The 21324-nt window shown below is 34.9% G+C and overlaps 1 long non-coding RNA gene across 1 annotated transcript in view; it reads right to left on the reverse strand.

Moving 5' to 3' along the window:
* Positions 1-16909, reverse strand: part of LOC141416458 (uncharacterized) — a 107774-nt gene extending 90865 nt beyond the window's left edge. The window contains exon 1 of the long non-coding RNA XR_012441181.1: positions 16740-16909. This is a non-coding gene — a long non-coding RNA (uncharacterized lncRNA). The remainder of the gene's footprint in view (positions 1-16739) is intronic.
* Between the last annotated feature and the right edge of the window lie 4415 nt (positions 16910-21324).

Here is a 21324-nt window from a genome sequence, read left to right on the forward strand (position 1 = left end):
AAAGTATTTTCTGATATATTGTATAAGTTAATCTAATATTTTTTGGAAAAAAACTACACTATAAGTCATATACATATGGCATAATTTCAGATTACATTTCATATAGAAAATCACAAAAAGTTCTACCTCCATCATTCTCCTTTATCCCTTTCTCCTCCCAGTAGTGGAATAGTTTCAATATGTCTCATTTTTCCATTTTCATTCATGGATACATAATATGTCCACTACATTCAGTCCCCTCCACACTTTCCATGTATCTTCTCCCCTCCCACTGGTCTCAAACCCCAGAAAGGACCTGTTTTGCATTCTAGTTCTCCATTTTTGGAATAAGATGAAAGGCATTTTTGTTTGTTTAAGATAGCTCTATGTGAAGTTTCCTGTGACATTTCCATGTATATATATGTAAAACTCATATTGATTCATGCTCTCTATATTTGTCCTTTCTAACTTAGTTCCCTTATGGTGATTTCAACAGGTTTAAAAATTCTATGTTAATTCTTGTATAGAAAGTACATCACCCATATTCAACTTCTTAACTTCCTTCTTTCACTCTTTCTTTCCCATCAGTGACCTCTCCTTAGCATAATCTGTTTTTCATAGTATTGCTTATATTTGCATTGTGTCTATCTCCCACACATATGAGAAAACATGTGGCCTTTGTCTTTCTGAGCATGCTGACTTCACTAAATATGATGTCCATTTACCTTCAAACTACCCAATTTCATTTTTCCTTATGGCTGAATAAAACTCCATTACATATATATAATGTTTTCTTATTCCATTCATCAGATGCAGGGTATCTGGGTTGTTTCCATAGCTTTGCTATTGTGAACAGAACTTCAATAAACATTATTGTACAACTGTCTTGGTGGGTCATACAGCAGTTTTATTTTTAATTTCTTGAAGAGTCTCCATACTGTTTTCCATAGCAGTTGTACTAATTTACAATCACTTCAGCAGTGTATGACGGTTCCTATTTTCCCAAAATACTCACCAACATTTGTTATTTGCATTCTTGATGATAGCCACTCTAACAGGAGTGAGATGAAATCTTAACATGGCTTTGATTTGCATTTCCTCTATGACCAGGGATGTTGAGCATTTCTTCATGTGTTTCTTAGCCATTTGGACTTCCTTTGAAAAAGCTCTGTTTAGTTCATTTGGCCATTTCTTTGATGGGTCATTGATTTTTGGGGAGTTTAGTTTTTTGAGCTTCCTGTATATTCTGGTTATCAATCTCTTGTCAGATGTATAGCTGCCAAATATTTTCTCTCAATCTGTGGGCTGACTCTTCTGGTGACATTTCTTTGTTGTGCAGAAGCTTTTTAGTTTCATGTAGTCCCATTTGTCAATCCTTTCTCTTAGTTGCTGAGCCATTTATGTTCTATTAAGGAATTCATTTCCTATACCTACTTGTTCCAATGTATCCCCTGCTCTTTTCTTCACTAACTTGAAAGTTTCAGTCTTATATTAAGGTCCTTGATCCACTTTGAGATGATACTTGTACAGGGTAAAAAACTGGATTTAGTTTCAGTTTTCTGCATGTAGATAATCTGGTTTTCCCTGCAACATTTGTTGAAGAAGCTGTCTTTTCTCTATCATATATTTTGGGCATTCGTGGTCTTTTGTGTTTCCAAATGAACTTTTTAGGGTTGATTTTTCAATCTCTGTGATGAATGTCATTGGGATTTTGCAGGGAATTGTGTTGAACATGTAGAATGTTTTTGGTAGTATAGTCATGTTCACAATATTGATTCTGCAAATCCATGAGCATAGGAGATCTTTCCATATTCTGTAATCTCTGATTTCTTTTTTCAATGGTTCATAATTTTCACTGTAGAGGTCTTTCACTTCCTATGTTAGGTTTATTCCTAGGTATTTTTTTGTTGTTACTGTAAATAACATTGTTTTCCCATATTCTTTCTCAGACTGTTCATTGCTGGTATGTAGAAAGTCCACTGATTTTTATAACTTGATTTTGTATCCTGGTACTTTTCTGAAGCTGTTTATAATATTCAGGAGTTTTTTGGTAGAGTTTTCTGGGTTTTTAAAGTATAAGAGCATGTCATCTGCAAATTGGGATACCTTGACTTCCTCTTCTTCTATTTGAATTCCTTTTATTTCTTCTTCCTGTCTTATTGCGATGTGGAAAAGAGTGTAGAGACTGGACACCCTTGTCTCATTCCTGACTTCAGGGAAAACCTTTTCACTTTTTCCCCATTTAGTATGATGTTGGCTATGGGTATGTCATATAAAACCTTTATTACGCTGAGGTACATTCCTTCTATTTCGAGTTTCATAAAAACTTTTATCATGATTGTTGAGTGTTGTCAAAGCTTTTTCTGCATCTATTGAGATGATCATTTGGTTTTGGTTTTTGCTTCTGTTAATTTGCTGTATTATTTTTAATGATTTGCATATGTTGAACTATCCCTACATCCCTACGATGAAATCAACTTGATCATGGTATATGATCTTTTTGATACATTGTTGAATTCAGTTTGCCAGTATGTTTTTCTTTTTTTGTTCTTCTGGGTGGGAATACACTGTGGCATTTACACAGGTTCTTACAATGTATCAAATATACCATACTTGAATTCATCCCCTCCACTGCTCTCCTTACTCCCTCCCCCTGATTCCTGGAAGAGTTTCAACAGGTATCATTTTTGCATTTACATACATGCATACACATTAACTTGCCCTGTATTCATCTTCCAGCACCCTTTCCCCACCACGTCCCTCCCACCCTCCCACTGTTGCCAACAGCCCCCCCACAGAACCTGTTCAGCTTTCTCCTAAATTCATTAACTCTTATCATCCATTTTAATCTTATTTAATAAGATAAGTAATCTTATTATCCATTTTTACTAGATTGATTCTGCCAATCCATAAGCATGGACAATGCTTTCACCTTCTGTAGTCTGCTTTGATCTCTTTCTTCAGTGGTTTATACTTTTCCTTGTAGAGGTCATTTATATCCTTTGTTAAGTTTATTCCTAAGTATTTGATTTTTTTTTGAGGCTATTGTAAATGGAATTGTTTTCCTATGTTCTTTCTCAATTTGTTCATTATTGTTGTATAGAAAGGCTACTGATTTTTGTAAGTTTATTTTGTATCCTGCTACATTGCTAAAGCTGTTTATGTCGTCTAAGAGTTTTTGGGTCTTTGAGGTCTAGCATCATGTTGTCTGCAAATAGGTCTACCTTGACTATTTTGTTACCTATTTGCATTCCTTTTATTTCTTCTTCTTGCTTAATTGCTCTGGCTAGGAATTCCAGGACTATGTTGAATATGAGTGGGAATAGTGGGCATTTTTCCTAACTTTAGAGGAAATGGTTTCAGTTTCTGCCCATTAAGTATGATACTGGCTATAGGTTTGTCATACATAGCATTTATAATGTTGAGGTACATTCCTTCTATTCCTAGTTTTCTTAGACCTTTTATCATGAAGTGGTGTTGAATCTTACCAAAGGCTTTTTCTACATCTATTGAGATGATCAAGTGGTTTTTGTCTTTCTTCTAATCATCCTGCTGCATCCCTAGGATGAAGCCAACTTGGTCATGGTGAATGATCGTTCTGATATTTCATTGGATTTGGTTTGCCATTATTTCATTGAGGATTTTGGCATCAGTGTTCATTAAGGAGATCAGCCTGTAGTTCTCCTTTTTGGATGTGTCCTTGTCAGTTTTTTTTTTTTTTTTTTTTTTTGATACTGGGGATTAGACTGGGGGACTTGGTCTTGCTAGGCAAGCATTCTACCACTTGTGCCATGAGTTTCTTTTTCAGATAAGGTATTATAATAACTTTACCTGGGCTGATATCAGAGTGTGATCCTCTTGCCTCTGCCCCCTGAGTAGCTGGGATTACAGTTGTTTACTACCACATCTGGTTTATTTTGTTCTTTTCATAATGGCCATTTTAATAAGTATGAGTTATTAGTCCATTATGGCTTTAATTGATGTTTCCCTGATTACTATTGATGTTGAGCATTTTTCACATACTTATTGACTATCTTCTTTTGAAAAAATCCTATTCAGATTCTTTGTCCATTTTTAATTTTGGTGTATTTGTCTTGCTAATGAGTTTTTGGAGCTCTTCATATATTTTAGATATTATTCCTTGATCATATGTGTGCTTTGAAAGCATTTTCTCATGTTTCATGGCTATCTCTTCACTGTATTGATTATTTACTTTGCCATGCAGAACCTTTTTAGTTTGATTCAATCCCACTTGTCCCTTTTTGCCTTTGTTCCCTATGTTTTCTTCTGGTAGTTTTAAAGTTTCTGACCTTACATTTAAGTCTTTAATGAATTTATAGTTGAATTTTGCATTTACTGTAAGACACTGACTCAATTTCTTCTTTATGCATGTGTATATCTGGTTTTCCTACAACACTTACTAAAACGATTGCTCTTCTCTACTGTGTGTTCTTGGCACTTGTTGAACATCCACAGGAAGAAAAAAAAATATCTGTACTGAACATTTACAGACTTTTCCTTGTCATTATTCCCTAAATAATAATACATAGTAACTACTTAGATAACATGACATTGATTAGATATTATAAGTAATATAGAGATAAATAAAAGAATATGGGATGGTATTTGTAGATTATAGGCAAATATTACACCATTTAAATTTTTTTCTTTTTCTTTTATTTTACTGTCGTGCTGGGTAGGGGTACATTGTGGCATTTACAAAGGTTCTTATAATCTATCAAATGTACCGTACTTGTAAGAGTTTTTAGCTTATATGCATTTTGGTATCCAATGCAGTTCTGAATCCAATTCATAAATTATATAGAGGCATGACTGTTTATATAGTATCTTAAAATTTTTGGAAAAGTATTGTTTTTATTATTTAATTCTAACTCACCTATTTAGAGTAAATTCAGCAATTAATATTATTTACAATATGTATAATTTTTCTTATGCTTACTATTTAAATACCTTTGAGAACTTATTTTTCAAAACGGTGCAGTAAAATATGAAAATGTCTGCAGTACCATTTTGGTAGTCTTTCCTATTTCTCCTGTACCTATTTATATTAGAATTGAATAATTCAGTAACCATAGCAATAGTGAAGTCATTAAATTGACAGTATGTCATGATTGTGTTATTATTATGAAAACTATCAGTTATTTCCTTATACCAAATTGTTATAGTTCTCGTAGTTTTGGTGTGTTATATGCTGATGAGCTGTTCTCTCACAGTCAGAAAGGTGTTTGTGATATTTTGTTATTTAAATGTCTTTCATCATAACATTTCATGAACTTATATCAACCTATAATACCAGCAGTTGTAAATGCATTTGACATGCTAATTTATCTAAAATGCTTTGGTTAAATTACCTTCTCTAAAAGTCAAGATGTTTATATTCAGTACTCCTAAGATTACTTGAATTGCAATTTTTTGAGAAAGAAGTATTCTTATAAAGGCTATGTCTTATTCTGTTCTTGTTTTCTTTCATGTACATGGATCCATTCTACAGTTTTGGATAAGGGATAGCTTACTAAGTGTATGAAATCATTAAAATCTGAGAAAAAATCCGGTGGAGAATTGTGAGAGTTCAACTCATAATAGCATCAACAAAATAGTTATGTGATTAATATGACAGTAATAGAGAAAAGAGAGCCAAGAGGAATAGTTAAAAGGTTTAAACAAGATTATTTAAATGTTGATGCAGATATTTAAATGGCCTTGTCAAACATTTTTGTTTTACTAGTAAAAAATATGGTGCTGGACACAGCTTATGACAGTCACTGGTCCCTTAGAAAATTATTTTTCTATGCTGTTTTGGTTATTGGATTTGCTAGTCCTTCTCATTTCTCTTTTATCTTGACAAAGCCTATTGTGGACAACAACAAAAATGTTTGCAAGAAAGAATTAACCAGGCCAAAGAAGACTACTTGAAAGAAACAAGATGCTTCATATACCCTCTAACATCTGTTCATAGATGAGAGCTGATACAGGAAAATGGATTAGAATTAAGATACAGAAACCCACATAAAAGGATGGATTTGAGATGTGGTCTTGAGGTAGATTTGCTGATACAATTGCATGACACTGAATTAAGGAAAAGAAGGAATTGTAGATGATGGTAGGCTTCTAGTATCTGGATGAACAACTGACAGGAATTGAGAAAGTACCTTTCACAGTAATTGAACACTTTGGTAAGGAGAGAAGTTCAATTTTCATGATGGTAATTTCAGAGCATGTGCAGTGTTGTTCTAAAATGCAGGGATCACTTAGGTAATTGGATACATTAGTCTTTAGTTCAGAGGAATGTTCTTATCTAGAACCCTGCCGTTAGTGTGATCATCCTGAAGAATTGATTAAAAGATAGACATGGGTAAATATAACCAATCAAGGTGAAAACATAGAGATTGCTTCCCAATGACAGTTACTATTGGTGATAATTATTGTAGTACTATTTTAATAATTATATCAATAGATTATATTGATATTCATACAAAATTATCTCAAGTTATACCCTTACAAAATTATGGCAATATATTAATGTTAAATGATGTATTAGTGTTAAATGTACATTAGTCTTTTAAATAGCCCAATATCTGATATAGATTTCTGGATAGTTAGGGCTGCAAGTAAAAAGAAAATTCTTGGCAGGAACCTTAAAATGAAATATATGCAATCACAAAAGCCTGAAAATTTCTCATAATCTTATAACCAACAATGCATATTCAAAAGGATATGCAGAATTAGGCAAAAATGGATATGCAGATAAGCTACAGCAAAATAAGATTTAAATTAAAGAAAGAATAAAATTTCAGTCCTCAAAAATGTCAGGCATATTAATAGGAATACAATGAATACAAAAGATTTTGTAATAGGGATGCACTGAAGATTTTATATAATGTTGATAAAGTGTTAATCTAGGAAAGAAGCTAGTAGTCATGACTGTAGCTTCTCTCATAGCAAAAAATTATTTTTCCAAAAATATAAAACAATTAGAATTTAAGTAGAAAGGGATAATGTCAAGAGTATAATATCATAGAAGATTGACCTCATTTCTCTGCCATTACAAGTTATGTTTGAACCATATGAGTTTGCTCATATTTAATTGCTCTGATCTACAAAACAATGACAAATGCATATATTTAAACTAATTAACTAAAAATGAATGTTATAAGGAACTTGAAAAATATTTTAAAATCTATTTATTTTTGCATGTAACTAGGACAAAAATCTGCTTTCATCAAATTTATATTCCCGACAAAGGATAGTCAATAAACTTGATTCAATCAATATTAAAACAGGTTAGAGAAAGAGGGAGAATAAAACTTCTCAGATTTTGTAAGGCTTCTGCAAAAGGTCCTGGGCCTCCTGAGACTTATGAATGTTTATGACAGAAAGATAGAGAATGATTGGTTTCCTTTCCCCAGAACTGCATTATTCTTAACATAGCATTAGAATAAGATGGGTAGTTAGTTTCTAGTTATTGTTCTGATCCAAAGCAATACAAAAAAATCCCTTCTTTTCCAGAAAAGAGCCAACTTGTTCAGCCAGGTTTAGGTTACTAAGGTAGATTCTGAAATGACAGGAAGACCGGAACATTCCCATTCTTATCATTTATATATCAATAAGCAAAAAGACCTAAAAAATGGAAATATCTCTAAGTAGTGAAAGCTAAGGCACATGGCCTTATCTGGCTTCCATAAAGATTTTATTAAACCAAAGAGTTGTAGTCAGGATTCAGATCCCTTTTATTTCCAAGGAGACCATTTTAGGAATGGAGGGAAACAGCTGCTTCCTTCCCTTTCCTGAGCAGAGAAAAATCATTATTTTTCATCCTTCTCCTATGGAGTATCCAATGACTCATGTAGAATAATTAATCTGACCTTATTATGTTGCCAAAGCAGATATTTTACAGTTCTTTTTCCTTTACCAGAGTGCAATATGGAAAATCAATAGGAGGCTGGTTGACTGGAGCACAAACACTTTTTAAAAATTTCTGAACATTTTATTATGAACATTATGAACATTTTATTAATATCTTTTGATATTATAGAAAGAATTCTGTAGACAAGAAAATCATAGCAAGACCTCATGTACCTATCATTCAATGCAAAGAGACTATTAATTTATGTCTAATCCTACTCCACCTACAACCAATCTATTATTTATCATGTTAGGGACAATAGGACTTCCCTAAGAGACATTCTATATGATAAAAGTCTGAGGTTACTGTGGCTCACACTGCCTCTACCCCACAGAATGATTTCCAGATACCACCTTCTCCTGGTTTTTTGGCAGTCTCAGAACTGAAAAATATTTCAGAGGAGAAGCTATTACCACCATGGCACCATAAGGATGCTTCCTTCTAGAAAAAGCTGCTCTTGCCTGGGACAAGTAGTAAAGAAGAGACCTGGAGACTTGTTTTCATTTCAGTTGACTACTTTTAATCCATGCACCCAACACTAGGAGTTTTCTTCTCTCTTTAAGTTCCTGGTATTAAAGAAAAGGTTATGAATTCTTGGAGTTTACCCATGGAAGTCACTCTGCAGGAGTACAGGGCCTTTACATATTTCTGCTCAAGAACATCAGTCTGGGAAGTCCAAAGAAGGTAAAAAATAACATTTCCACTTGGTGTAAATCCCCACAATACAATAATTTTACTGTCAACTTTTAAACATAGGTGATTTATACAGGGCATAAAACTCATAATAAATAGCATTTGTGATTTCCTGCACATAATAAAAATTGTCCTGTATTTTCATTAATATTAAAATAAAATGTGTAAAAAGGGCTATGTAATGATTCTTCTGCAGACAAGTTTTAGAATTTGTTTACCTCCTTAAATAAATATAATTATTTAAACTTATCAGACTTATATGAGGGTGATTCATTCTATTTATGATGACATTGAAAATTCATGAAAGAATAAATTACATGATGTTATTAAAGTCATAAGATAATGTAGATTTAATATCACTTACAATAATCAAAGACTGAGAAATTGACTCAAATATTCTGAAAGAAAACAAATGTCAACCACAGCAACAAAGGAATGAGGTAAATAATCTATGACCTGGCTTTTGCAGCAAGATTAAGTTTGTCACAACTCTAAATTAAGGGTAATTTATTCTCGTGAAAAACAAAGCTGCATTATACAAGCCAGTAATAAGTTTTTGCAACGTTCATAGCATCAATCTTAAGAATTAAAATCCCCAGTGACAAGACCCAGCACATTCGTTTAAGTGAATTGGTCTCCATGCCTCATGAACTTTCTAACCAAGAGCAATCAATTGAGCAAAGGAGTATAATCAATGGATTTTGAGAATTAAAAAGGAGTTGGTCATAGTAGCTAATAATTTTCCATGATTTTATATTTTAAATGTTCTTACCTATAATAACTTTGATGTTAATAATAATTTATACAGAAACATTTATTTAAAATTTCACTCAGTTATGATTATCGAATGTGTCTTTATTCAAAACAGTGAGCAAAGTGCTTTGTAAGCCACCCTTTTTTTCAATCTACACCTCCTTTACCCTGCTGCATTCCCTAGTGCAATAAAAAAACACACCCTTTTTTCTCATTGTCTCTACAAAACACCCTTGTCTTCCTAACCCAGTGCTTTATTTAAGCTCTTCTCTCTTTGAATTGACTACCTTCTGGACTATCTTTGAACCTTTTGATATTGGAAAGGAAGCTTCTAGAGATCATTGTTAGATTTACAAACTGATAGCATGCCTATTTTAGAGTTATAAACGGGTACAGTAATTAGAGGCAAGTGTTGTCTTGACCTCCTTGGTTAAGTTTAACAATGGTAAGTATAAACTCTGATAAGTGAAAAGGTTGACCATCTGAAGGATTTCAGAGTGTGTGAATAGAATGCATTTTCTTCCCTCATACTTTTTTGTGGTAACGAACAGGAAATCTTTAGATTTCCAAGAAAATAAAGTACAAACATCTAGTGAAAGGGATGGCTGATATTTTGATTTCCATATGGGCATTTGCTTAAACAGAGGCTTATTATTAATGGCTTCTAAGTAATAGATGCTAGATCAAAAGGACTGTGAAGGATAGCCTTTCAGGTAATAGCAGGACTTTTTTTCCCTTGAGTTAGCGTTTTCTGGGAGGACTGGAAGAAAAACTTAGTTGCATGTCCAAGAATTAAGAATTAAAATATTGTTCAGCCCTGTTGGAGCCTGAGGGGTAAAAAATAATGTGTATCAAAGAAATGAGGTAAATTGATCTAATAGGGATTAGGAAAAAAACAGCCAAAGTTCACAAGAACTTGACAATACCTAGGGAGGCTGCTGGAAATGAACCCTCATCAACATTTTTAATATTCAATTGTTTATTTATAAACAAGTTAAACTGTATTCCTAGAAAAATATAGTGTACTTTAAAATTTTTAATTTGAGACATCTTTTATAATTTATGATCTGTATAGGAGGAACTGAAGGAACTTTCATTGAATTCATATCAAGTTGCAGATACTCTGAATAAATATTTCCTTTTTTTATTGTTGTGCTTGGTATCAGTACATTGCAGCAATTACAAAGTTCTTACAATGTATCAAATATATCATACTTGAATTCTTCCCCTCCACTGCTCTCCCCCATCTCGTCTCCCCTGATTCCTGAACAGTTTCAACAGGTACCATTTTTTCATTTACATACATGTGTACACATTGTTTGCACCAGATTCACTCTCCTACTCCTTTCCCTGCCACCTCTGTGCTTTCATCTGTGCATCTGCCCAACATGATATTTCTTAATTTTCAACTGACCAAGTAAAACAGAAAATTTCTTAAAATTAGAAACAACACATATTGTCCTCTGATCTTGGGTGATTTTTACACATGTAGATGACTATATGTTATCTAATAGCTCCAGTCATTTACCACTGAACATACTGTCCCCAATACTGGCAATCTTGTCACTCTTTCTAAATTTATAGCAAGTTGGTTTTCATTTCCAAAGACTTTTTTCTCAGTATTCTTTCACTAGTGGCATGCATAGAGTGGACAGTAAAGAAAGGTTGCTCTCTGGGTTAGTTTTCCGCTGCTGCTACGACATATTACCATAGACTTAGCAGCTTAAAACAACTGAAATTTACTGTCTTGCAGTGCTGGAGAACTGAAGGGTCTGTTCAGGGCATGGCTGCTTCTTTCTGAGTGCTCTAGGGGAGGATCTGTTTCTTTTTCACTCGGGATGTTGGCAGAATTCAATTCCTCCTAGGACTGATAAATTATGTTTTGTTGACCATCAGCTAGGAGCCCTCCCAGATTCTGGAGGCAGCCACATTCTTTGCAGCTGTGTTTCACCATCTTCTGAGCCAGGAGGCTGCTGTTCCTTCCAGGCTTTGAATGCTTCCTCCCTCTTCTTTAGTTTCATCCTTCTTACTGTAGCTGAGCAAGGCTTTATCCTTTTAAGGGCTCCTGTGATTAAATTTGGCAGAACCAGATAATCCAGGATAAACTTCTCCTCTGCAATGTTCCTTTTGCTATGTAACAACATATTCACAGGTTCTGAGGATTAAAGCCCAGACATCTTTGGGATGCCATTAAGCCACCTACCAAACTTCTCTTAAATGTTTACTCTAGAAGAAGATAATTTATAATAACATGTAACTCTTAACACTGCAATGAAAATGCATTTGGGGACAACCATTAAAGCAAGTCACATTATCTAGTGCAGGTTCCTGAGTTCAAACCCCAGTATCACCTAATAAATAAACAAATAAAAATTTTAAAAAGGGAAGAAAAAAACAATCAAGGAATATGCTAACCAGAAGTCAGACCAGGAGACACACAGAACTGAATAGGACTCTTTCCTTCAACATTCTTTATGATATATTTCTTTCTTCTCTCCTTCCTTCATTCCTTCCTTTGTTCCTTCCTTTGGTCCTTCCTTCCTTTCTTTCTTCCTTGTTTTCCTTCTTTATTTCTTGTGCCAATTTTATCTTTTTATGTCCTAAATATTTTTCCATTTCAAGTATTCTGTGGCAACCAGAGGCAAGAGAAAATTTTTGAGAATTTTAATACAATCAGAAGTTGCCTGAGATCCTAGGCAAATAACCTCTGTGAGAAGACCATCTTCTATAAGAATTCACTGAAGTTAATTTTTATGGCTAGCATGTTCACAGAAGAATGCACACTGTAGGTTCCACCTGTGCTTTGAGATGTGAGAACATCCAGACATTGCAACATCACAAGATATTCCCCAGGTGAGAAATGATGGTATATATCTAGAAGTCTCTAAAATATGATTAATAGAATAGGATCAGTATGTGTAAAATAATAAGCCATTAATCCACTAGTACTTAGGATGATGGAACTGAAAAGCAGGGTGTGGAGCAAAGTTGGGAAGAGAACCAAAGGAAAAATAGGAATGTACAAAAGCTACCCTTATTTCAAGGGCCAGGTAGATTTGGCCAGATTATTTTGCATTTGTTATAATTATCTAGTGCTGAAGTTTTTATTGGTTTAGGTGCTGGTGCTTTTCAGAATTTTAAATTTAATAAAGAGTTGAGATAAACCAAGTACACATAAATTTATAAATTCCTAATTCAAAAGAATAAGTTTTAAAAGTGCAAAAAAGGGTTTAAATTATACTAATAAGACCCTATTTGTATCCTACATCTAAAACCACTTCAGTTTCATTCTTTTGCACTTTCTACATATAGATCATTTCACTTGCCTACAAATGACAATACTTGGAAAAGGAAAATGTTATTTTATTTATGGTTAATTCTTATTATATCTAATTTTGTAAGCTAGTCTGTTTTCTAGTTCTCTTACAAATAAAATGATAGACCATAGTGGCTATGCTACCCACCTCATAAATCAATAACAAAATGAAATGCGAAGGTTCAATACTGTTCAAATAAATGCAACATAAATAGTAATATTTATATTAAGCAACAATAACATGACCTTTCCATAATTGAAAAATTTTACAATGAGAAAACTCGTCAACTAATACTACTATAAAATTCCATTCTCTTTCCCTTTAAAAATGTGTCCAAGTTTGAAGTCCATCTTACCACCTACAGCATCACTATCATTCACTGATCCACTGCCATCTCTTTCCTAGATAATTGGCAAAATCCTCCTGATTATTCACTTCACTTTAATTTCCACACAGAAATCAAAATGTAATGATAACACATAAACCAAATACATCCATTCATTCCAATAGCTTCTCATTATATTCAAAGGTTAAAACCATACTTCTTACTACTGGCTACAATGTGACTAAGACACCATCACCTCTCTGACTGCCTCTTTGTGAGCCCCCTTACCACTCACTACAACATATTCTTCCTTGCTGATCCTTAAACCCAGCCTTTGAGCTTGCTGTTCTCTAAGCCTGTACTTAGTTTCAGAAAACATCTTCCAGGCTGATGATTTTACTTCCTTCAGAGCATTACTTATCTCACTTTCTTTTTTATTGTTTATTCATTTATTCAGATGTGTATACATTGTTTGGGCCATCTCTTCCCCCTGCCTCCCACCCCCTCCTTCTTCCCCCCTACTCCCATCTCTTCCAGGCAGAATCTGTTCTGCTCTTTTCTCCAAAGAGAAGACATAAGTGATAATAAGAAAGACATAGCATTTTTGCTAGCTTGAGATAAAGATAGCTATACAGAGAGATTCCTAGCATCATTTCCATGCACATGTGTATTACAACCCAACTTAGTTGGTTCATCTCTACCAGACCTCTTCACTACTTCATGATCACCTTCCCATAGTGGCCTCTGTCAGTGTAAGTTTACTTTATTAGCTCCTCTGCAGTGGGCACATCAAACACTTTCAAGTTTTAGGTTTCCTTCCCTTTCCCTATTCCTTATGTATGCATTCTTGCCTTAGCATGTAACCTATGTCCAATAATATTACTGCAATTTTTTTAGATCTAAAGGCCACATACGAGGAAGAATATACAATTGTTGGCCTTCTGAGTCTGGCTAACTGAGCTTAAGATGATGTTCTCCAATTCCACTCACTTACTTGTGAGTGACAAAATTTCATTCTTCTTTGTGGCTGAGTCAAATTCCATAGTGTACAAATACCACGTTGTCTTAATCCATTCATTGGTAGTGGAGCATCTTGGCTACTTCCATAACTTGGCTATTGTGAATAGTGCTGCAATAAACATGGGTGTACAGGTACCTTTGGAGTAACCTGAGTATATCCCTTATAGTAGGAGTGCTGGATCATATGGCAGATCTATGTTTAGTTTTTTAAGAAGCTTCCATATTGTTTTCCAAAGTACATGTACTAACTTACATTCCCACCAGCAGTGTATGAGGGTTCATTTTCCCCCACATCCTCTCCAACATTTGTTGTTCATGGTGTTTTTGATGATAGATATTCTAATAAGAGTGAGGTAGAATCTTAGTGTGGTTTTAATTTGCATTTCCATTATGGCTAGAGATGGTGAGCATTTTTTCATGTGTTTTTTGGCCATTTGGAGTTCTTCCTTTGAAAAAGTTCTGTTTAGATCAGATGCCCACTTCTTTATTGGTTCATTAATTTGGGGGCACTTTAGTTTTTGAGCTCCCTGTATATTCTGGTTATCAGTACTTTGTCTGATGTATAACCAGGAAATATTTTCTATCACTCTGTGCGTGGTATCTTCAGTTTAGAGACCATTTCTTTAGTCGTGCAGAAGCTTTTTAATTTCATGCAGTCCCATTTGTCCACATTTCTCTTAGTTGTTGGGCTGCTGGAGTTCTATCGAGGAAGTCCTTGCCTATACCTATTTGTTCCAAAGTATTCCCTGCTCTTTTCTGTACTAACTTCAGATTTCTGGGTTTGATATTAAGGTCTTTAATCCACTTTGAGTTGATATTAGTACAGGGTGATAGACATGGATCTAGTTTCAGTTTTCTGCAGAAAGATAACCACTTTTCCTAGCAACACTTGTTGAAAAGACTGTCTATACTACATCATATGTATTTGGTACACTTATCAAAAATAAGGTGGGCATAACTGTATGGATTCATATCCGGGTCCTCTGTTCTGTTCCACTGGTCTTCATGTCTGTCTTTGTGCCAGTACCATGCTGTTTTTATTGCTATAGGTCTGTAACATAGTTTGAAGTTGGGTATTGTGATACCTCCAGCATTGCTCTTTTCACTGAGTATTGCCTTGGCTATTTGTGGTCTCTTGTGTTTCCAAATGAACTTTAGGGTAGATTTTTCAATCTCTGGGATGAATGTCATTGGGATTTTGATGGGAATTGTGCTGAATATTTAGTCAATCTCACTTCCTTAGTAATATTTCTATAAGCTAAATTCCAGCAACTCCCCTTTCTACCTGGCATTCCTGTTTTTCTGCTAGATTTTAACCTTAGCATCTATTAAATTTAAAATAATGTATTTCTCTTATTTGTCTTTTTGAAATTAATATTATTCTTCCACTTAAGTGTTAACTATGTGAGAAAAAGATCTATATCTTTCTCATCTGTAGCTACATCCCCAGGATTTGGAACAATGTTTAGTGCAAAGTAGATACTTAATGAATATTTTTGAATGCTGCTGAGGAAGTAAAATAAACAGAGTTGCATTAGTATACCCATTTAGTAACAGAGTTCATACTATAAAATGAGATGAAAGAAGGTAATCCATTTAGACTCTAACTATCTTATAAAAAGTACAAACCTCTTAAAAACATGTACATATGTATTTGATGTATTGTAAGAGCTTTTGTAAATATCATAATGTACCCCCAATACAATAATAAAAGAAAAAAATATATACGTTATTGCCTGTCATATCATTCTGCTTATTTCTTAATCAACCCTACCACACATGAAATAGTTGCTTGTGTTTATCATAAGGGATCATTCAAGACAAGGACCTTACTCAGTGAGTTCAACTTACAAGTCCATATATTTATCAGATCATGACTACATAGAGCTCATCAAATGTTAGTGACACAGAGAAGTGGATGAATGAATTAACTCCATATTATATGAGTGCCTTCCTTCTCTTCAATGGTAGATGACAAAAGGAGAAAATCATAAAGTAAAATAAGAAGTGAAGAGAAACAATTTGAGAATACAAAATAAAAATTCACTTTTAACTTCATGATGAGGAAATCATAAGAAATTGTGATCTTTAAGATGGTGACTAGGGCACAGAAACTGACAGCATGAGGTTTGTGATTCCAAAACCTTGCTGAGACACTGGAGCCCCACTTGGCAGAAATAAAGCAGCAAGGAGAACCAAAACTTCAACATCCTAAACCGCCTAGCCTGTGGAAAGTTTCTCCATCCCACATTACAATGAGAAAACAGAAGGGCAGGCTAGCTCCAAACCTGCAGGGGAGACATTTGGCAATCCAACAAGTGAGCACCAAGTGTCACAAGATTTTCCCACAGCCACCCCTAGGATAAACCAACATAACCCCCTGGGCACACTGACCCCCCCCCAAAAAAAAACCTGAACAATAAACAAGGAAGTGAAAACTAACACACAACAGAGGGACGGATTTGCTGAAAGCACACCAGAGAAGGGGGGAGGAGCAAGGAGCTGAAATCTGTGAGAACTTTCAGTAAACAAAGGCTGGAAAGGCAGAAAGGCTGACAGCAGGTGGGTGATAGGCTGCTGCCTGAGATAGGACAGGTAGTGGTCCACAAAGCTCATCTCCTGAGCCAATAAGAAACATCCAAAATCAAATGACACTGCAAAATTGAAAAATAATCAACAAGTCAGCACAACACGTTGATAACAGGGGGCTGACTCATGGTTCACTTACCTTGCCCCCAAAGAAAAGGGGTGAAGCAAAGAAACAAGTCCCCAGTAATCAAGCACAGTGAAAACCCAACTCCAAAGCAGGACAGCTGGTGGGCTACAAAGCTGATTCTGGAACCTGAGGACAACATAAAACTGAAACTGCCACACACCGCTGAGGGAGAAGCTGACCAAGCAGCTGCCTCTGAAAGACAGAAGAAAAAAAATCAACACTACCCAACCATCTGGCAAGACTACTCAGAGTTTCTGCTTAAATACAAACACTGGGATTTGTTGCTGGAGGAGTAACACCAGAACTCAAACTAGGTCTGAAATTCTATTGTTCCTGAACCTGGAATTTATTGTTTGTATGTCTGTTTGTTCTGTGTCTTGTTTATTTGTGTTTGTTTGTTCATCTCTCCACATTGATTTCTTTGGGGTTTTTTGTTGTTAGTTTTACTATTGTTAATTAGCAAATGTTAAATTACACCCAGACCAGGGACAGAAATAACACACACACACACACACACACACACACACACACTTAGCTACAAACCCAATACAGCCACAAAACAAAATTAAATCAAGGGAAAGAAAACAGGTGACTGAAACCACCAATTAGCCTATCAAGAACATAGATGCACAGTAACAAGAGGATCAATGGGAAGATGAAAAAGGGATAGAAACCATTCTCCTCCCAAAAATAATTTAATACAGGCTTCAAAGGGAAATGAAGAAAATGAATTCCCAGTTCTGGACTCCAACAAAACAAAGATAAATGACACCAAGGAACTCAATGATGACCACAAAGACATACTCAAAGAAGAAATCTTGCAAGTAATCACTGAGAATTTCATGGAGATGATAGTAGACATGGTTAACCAAAACATGCAAGAAGCACTCAAGAAATTTCAAGACACGTAAAATAAAGAATATGAGAAGACACAGAAACAAATAAATGAACTCATTGGAGCTCTAAATAAATAAAAAAGTGAAACAGAGAACACTATAAATAGAGAGATAAATGAATTAAAGATGAAAATTGATAATATTAAAGAGGAAGTGACCCATGATACAGAAAATCTCAGAAAAAAGAGTGAAACAGAAATAGAAAACACAATGGAAGGCCACCCCAGCAGATTAGAACAAGCAGAAGACAGCATCTCAGAACTTGAATATAAAATGGAATTTAAAGGAAAAACTGAAGAGCTATTAGTCAAACACCTTAAGACCTTTAAAAGGAATATGCAAGAACTCACAGACTCCATCAAAAGACCAAACTTGAGAATCATGGGCTTTGAATAAGAAGAAGAGGTGCAAGCAAAAGGGATTTGTAATATATTCAATAAAATAATAATAACAGAAAATGTCCCAAATCTAGAGAAAGTTATGCCCATTCAGGTACAGGAAGCCTCCTGGACACAAAACAGACTTGATCAAAATAGAACTACCCCATGACATATTATCATTAAAACAACAAGCACAGAGAATATAGAAAGAATATTTAAGGCTGTAAGAGAGAAAAAACAGTAACATACAAAGGTAAACCAATCAAAATCACAGCAGATTTCTCAACGGAAAACTTAAAAGCAAGAAGAGCACAGAGTGAGGTATTCCAGGCACTAAATGAAAGCAACTTCAACCCTAGGATACTCTACACAGCAAAACTTCATTCAAACTAGATGGAGCAATAAAAGTCTTCTACAATAAGCAGAAACTAAAACAATATATGACCACCAAGCCACCTCTATGAAAGCTTCTTCAAGGAATTCTGCACACAGAAAATGAAGCCAAACAAAACCATGAGAAGACAGGCAACACCAAACCACACAAGAAAAGACAAGGAATCAGAGAGTAACATTAATTCAGCTGCACACAATCAAACCCTCAAACAACAAAAACAACTAAATGACAGGAATCACCATAGACTTATCAGTATTAACACTGAATGTTAACAGATTTAACTTCCCCATCAAAAGATACTGTCTGAAATATTTAAAAGAAAGATCCAACAATCTGTTGTTTACAGGAGACCCATCTTATTGACAGAAAGAAGCACTGATTTAGGGTGAAAGGCTGGAAGAAGATTTACCAAGCCAATGGTCCCTGAAAACAGACAGGGACAATGTAGACTTCAAACTTACATTGATCAAACAAGATAAAGAAGCCCACTCTATATTAATAAAAGGGGAAATACACCAAAAGGAAATAACAATTATCAACCTATATGCACCCAACCTCAGTGCACACAATTTCAAGAAACACACTCTGAAGGATCTAAAAGCATATACAGATTCCAACACAGTAGAGTAGTGGGAAATGATAATACTCCCCCCATCACCAATAGATAGGTCATCCAAACAAAAATTTCAACAAAGAAATTCTAGAACTAAATCACACCATAGATCAAATGGACCTAGTTGATGTATACAGAAAATTTCATCCAACTTCCACACAATGTACATTCTTCTCAGCAGCCCATGGAACTTTCCCCCAAATTGATCATATCTTAGGGCACAAGGGAGGCCTCAGAAAATATAAGAAAATATAAATAATCCCATGAACTCTATCTGATCATAATGCATTAAAACTAGAATTCAACAACAAAAAAAACCAGTAGAAATCATGCAAACAATTAGAAGCTGAACAACACATTGCTCAATGATCTGTGAGCAAAAATTGTCAACAAAATAAGGACAAACTGAATCCAAAAAAAATGTGAAAAATCATTCATCACAACCAAGTTGGCTTCATCCCAGGGATGCAGGGGTGATTCAACATATGCAAATGTATAAATGTAATACAGCACATTAGTAGAAGCAAAGACAAAAACCACTTGATCATCTCAATAGATGCAGAAAAAGCCTTCAATAAGATCCAACACCACTTCATGATAAAAGCTCTAAGAAAACTAGGAATAGAACGAATGTACCTCAACATTGTAAAGAGTATATATGACAAACCTACAGCCAACATCATATTTAACATTGAAAAACTGAAACCATTTCCCCTAAAATCAGGAATGAGACAAGGGTGCCCACTATCCCCACTCCTATTCAACATAGTCCTAGAATTCCCAGCCAGAGCAATTAGGCAAGAAGAAGAATTAAAAGGAATACAAATAGGTAAAAAAAACTGTCAAAATATCCCTATTTGCAGATGACATGATCCTACATCTTAAAGACCCAAAAAACTCTACCCTATAACTCCTAGACACCATAAACAGCTACAGCAAGATGTCAGGATAGAAAATCAACTTACAAAAATCATTAGCTTTTCTATACACCAACAATGCACAAACTGAGAAAGAACACATGGAAACAATTCCATTTATAATAGTCTCAAAAAAAAAAAATTAAATACCTAGGAGTAAACTTAGTTTGTAGTTCTCCTTGTAGAACTACAAACCCCTGAAGAAAGAGATCAAGGAAGACTACAGAAGGTGGAAAGATCGCCTGTGCTCATGGATTGGTGAAATCAACTTAGTAAAAATTGCTATACTACCAAAAGCAATCTACATGTTCAACACAATTCCCATCAAAATCCCAATGACATTCATCCCAGAGACTGAAAAATCTACCTTAAAATTTATTTGGAAACACAAGAGACAGCGAATAGCCAAGGCAATACTCAGCAAAAAGAGCAATGCTGGAGGTATCACCATCCTGACTTCAAACTATATTACAAAGCATTAGCAATAAAAACAGCATGGTACTGCCACAAAAACAGACATGAAGACAAGTGGAACAGAATAGAAGACCCGGAGATGAACACACACAGCTATGCCCACCTTATTTTTGACAAAGGCACCAAAGACATATGATGGAGAAAAGACAGCTTCTTCATCAAATGTTGCTGGGAAAAGTGGTTATCTGCCTGCAAAAAACTGAAACTAGATCCATATTTATCACCCTTTATTAGTATGAACTCAAAATGGATCAAAGACCTTAATATCAGATCCGAAACTCTGAAGTTAGTACGGGAAAGAGCAGGGAATACTCTAGAAGCAATAGGGGTAGGAAAGGACTTCCTCAGTAGAACCCCAGCAGCTCAGCAACTAAGAGAAATAATGGACAAATGGGACCACATAAAATTAAAAAGCTTCTGTACAACAAAAGAAATGGTTCTAAACTGAATAGAAAATATTTGCCAGCTATACATCAGACAATGGACTGATAACGAGAATATACAGTGAGCTAAAAAAACTAAACTCTCCTAAAATCAATGGACCAACTGAACTAAAAAGAAATTTCTCAAAAGAAGAACTTCAAATGGCTAAAAAACACACAGAAATATGCACACTGTTTCTGGTCATAAAGGAAATACAAATCAAAACCACACTAAGACTCCACCTCACCCCTGTTAGAATAGCTATCATCAAAAACTGGTGTTGGTGAGGATGTGGGGAAAAAAGAACCCTAGTCCACTGCTGGTGGGAATGCAAGTTTGTGGAACTGCTCTGGAAAACAATATGGAAGCTTCTTAAAAAACTAAACATAAATATGTCATATGTTCCAGCAATCCCACTCCTAGGGATATACCCAAAGGAATGTGACTCAGATTACTCCAGAGGCACCTGCACACCCATGTTTATTGCAGTGCTATTCACA

The sequence above is a fragment of the Castor canadensis genome, chromosome 14, assembly GCF_047511655.1.
Source record: "Castor canadensis chromosome 14, mCasCan1.hap1v2, whole genome shotgun sequence".
Taxonomy (NCBI): domain Eukaryota; kingdom Metazoa; phylum Chordata; class Mammalia; order Rodentia; family Castoridae; genus Castor; species Castor canadensis.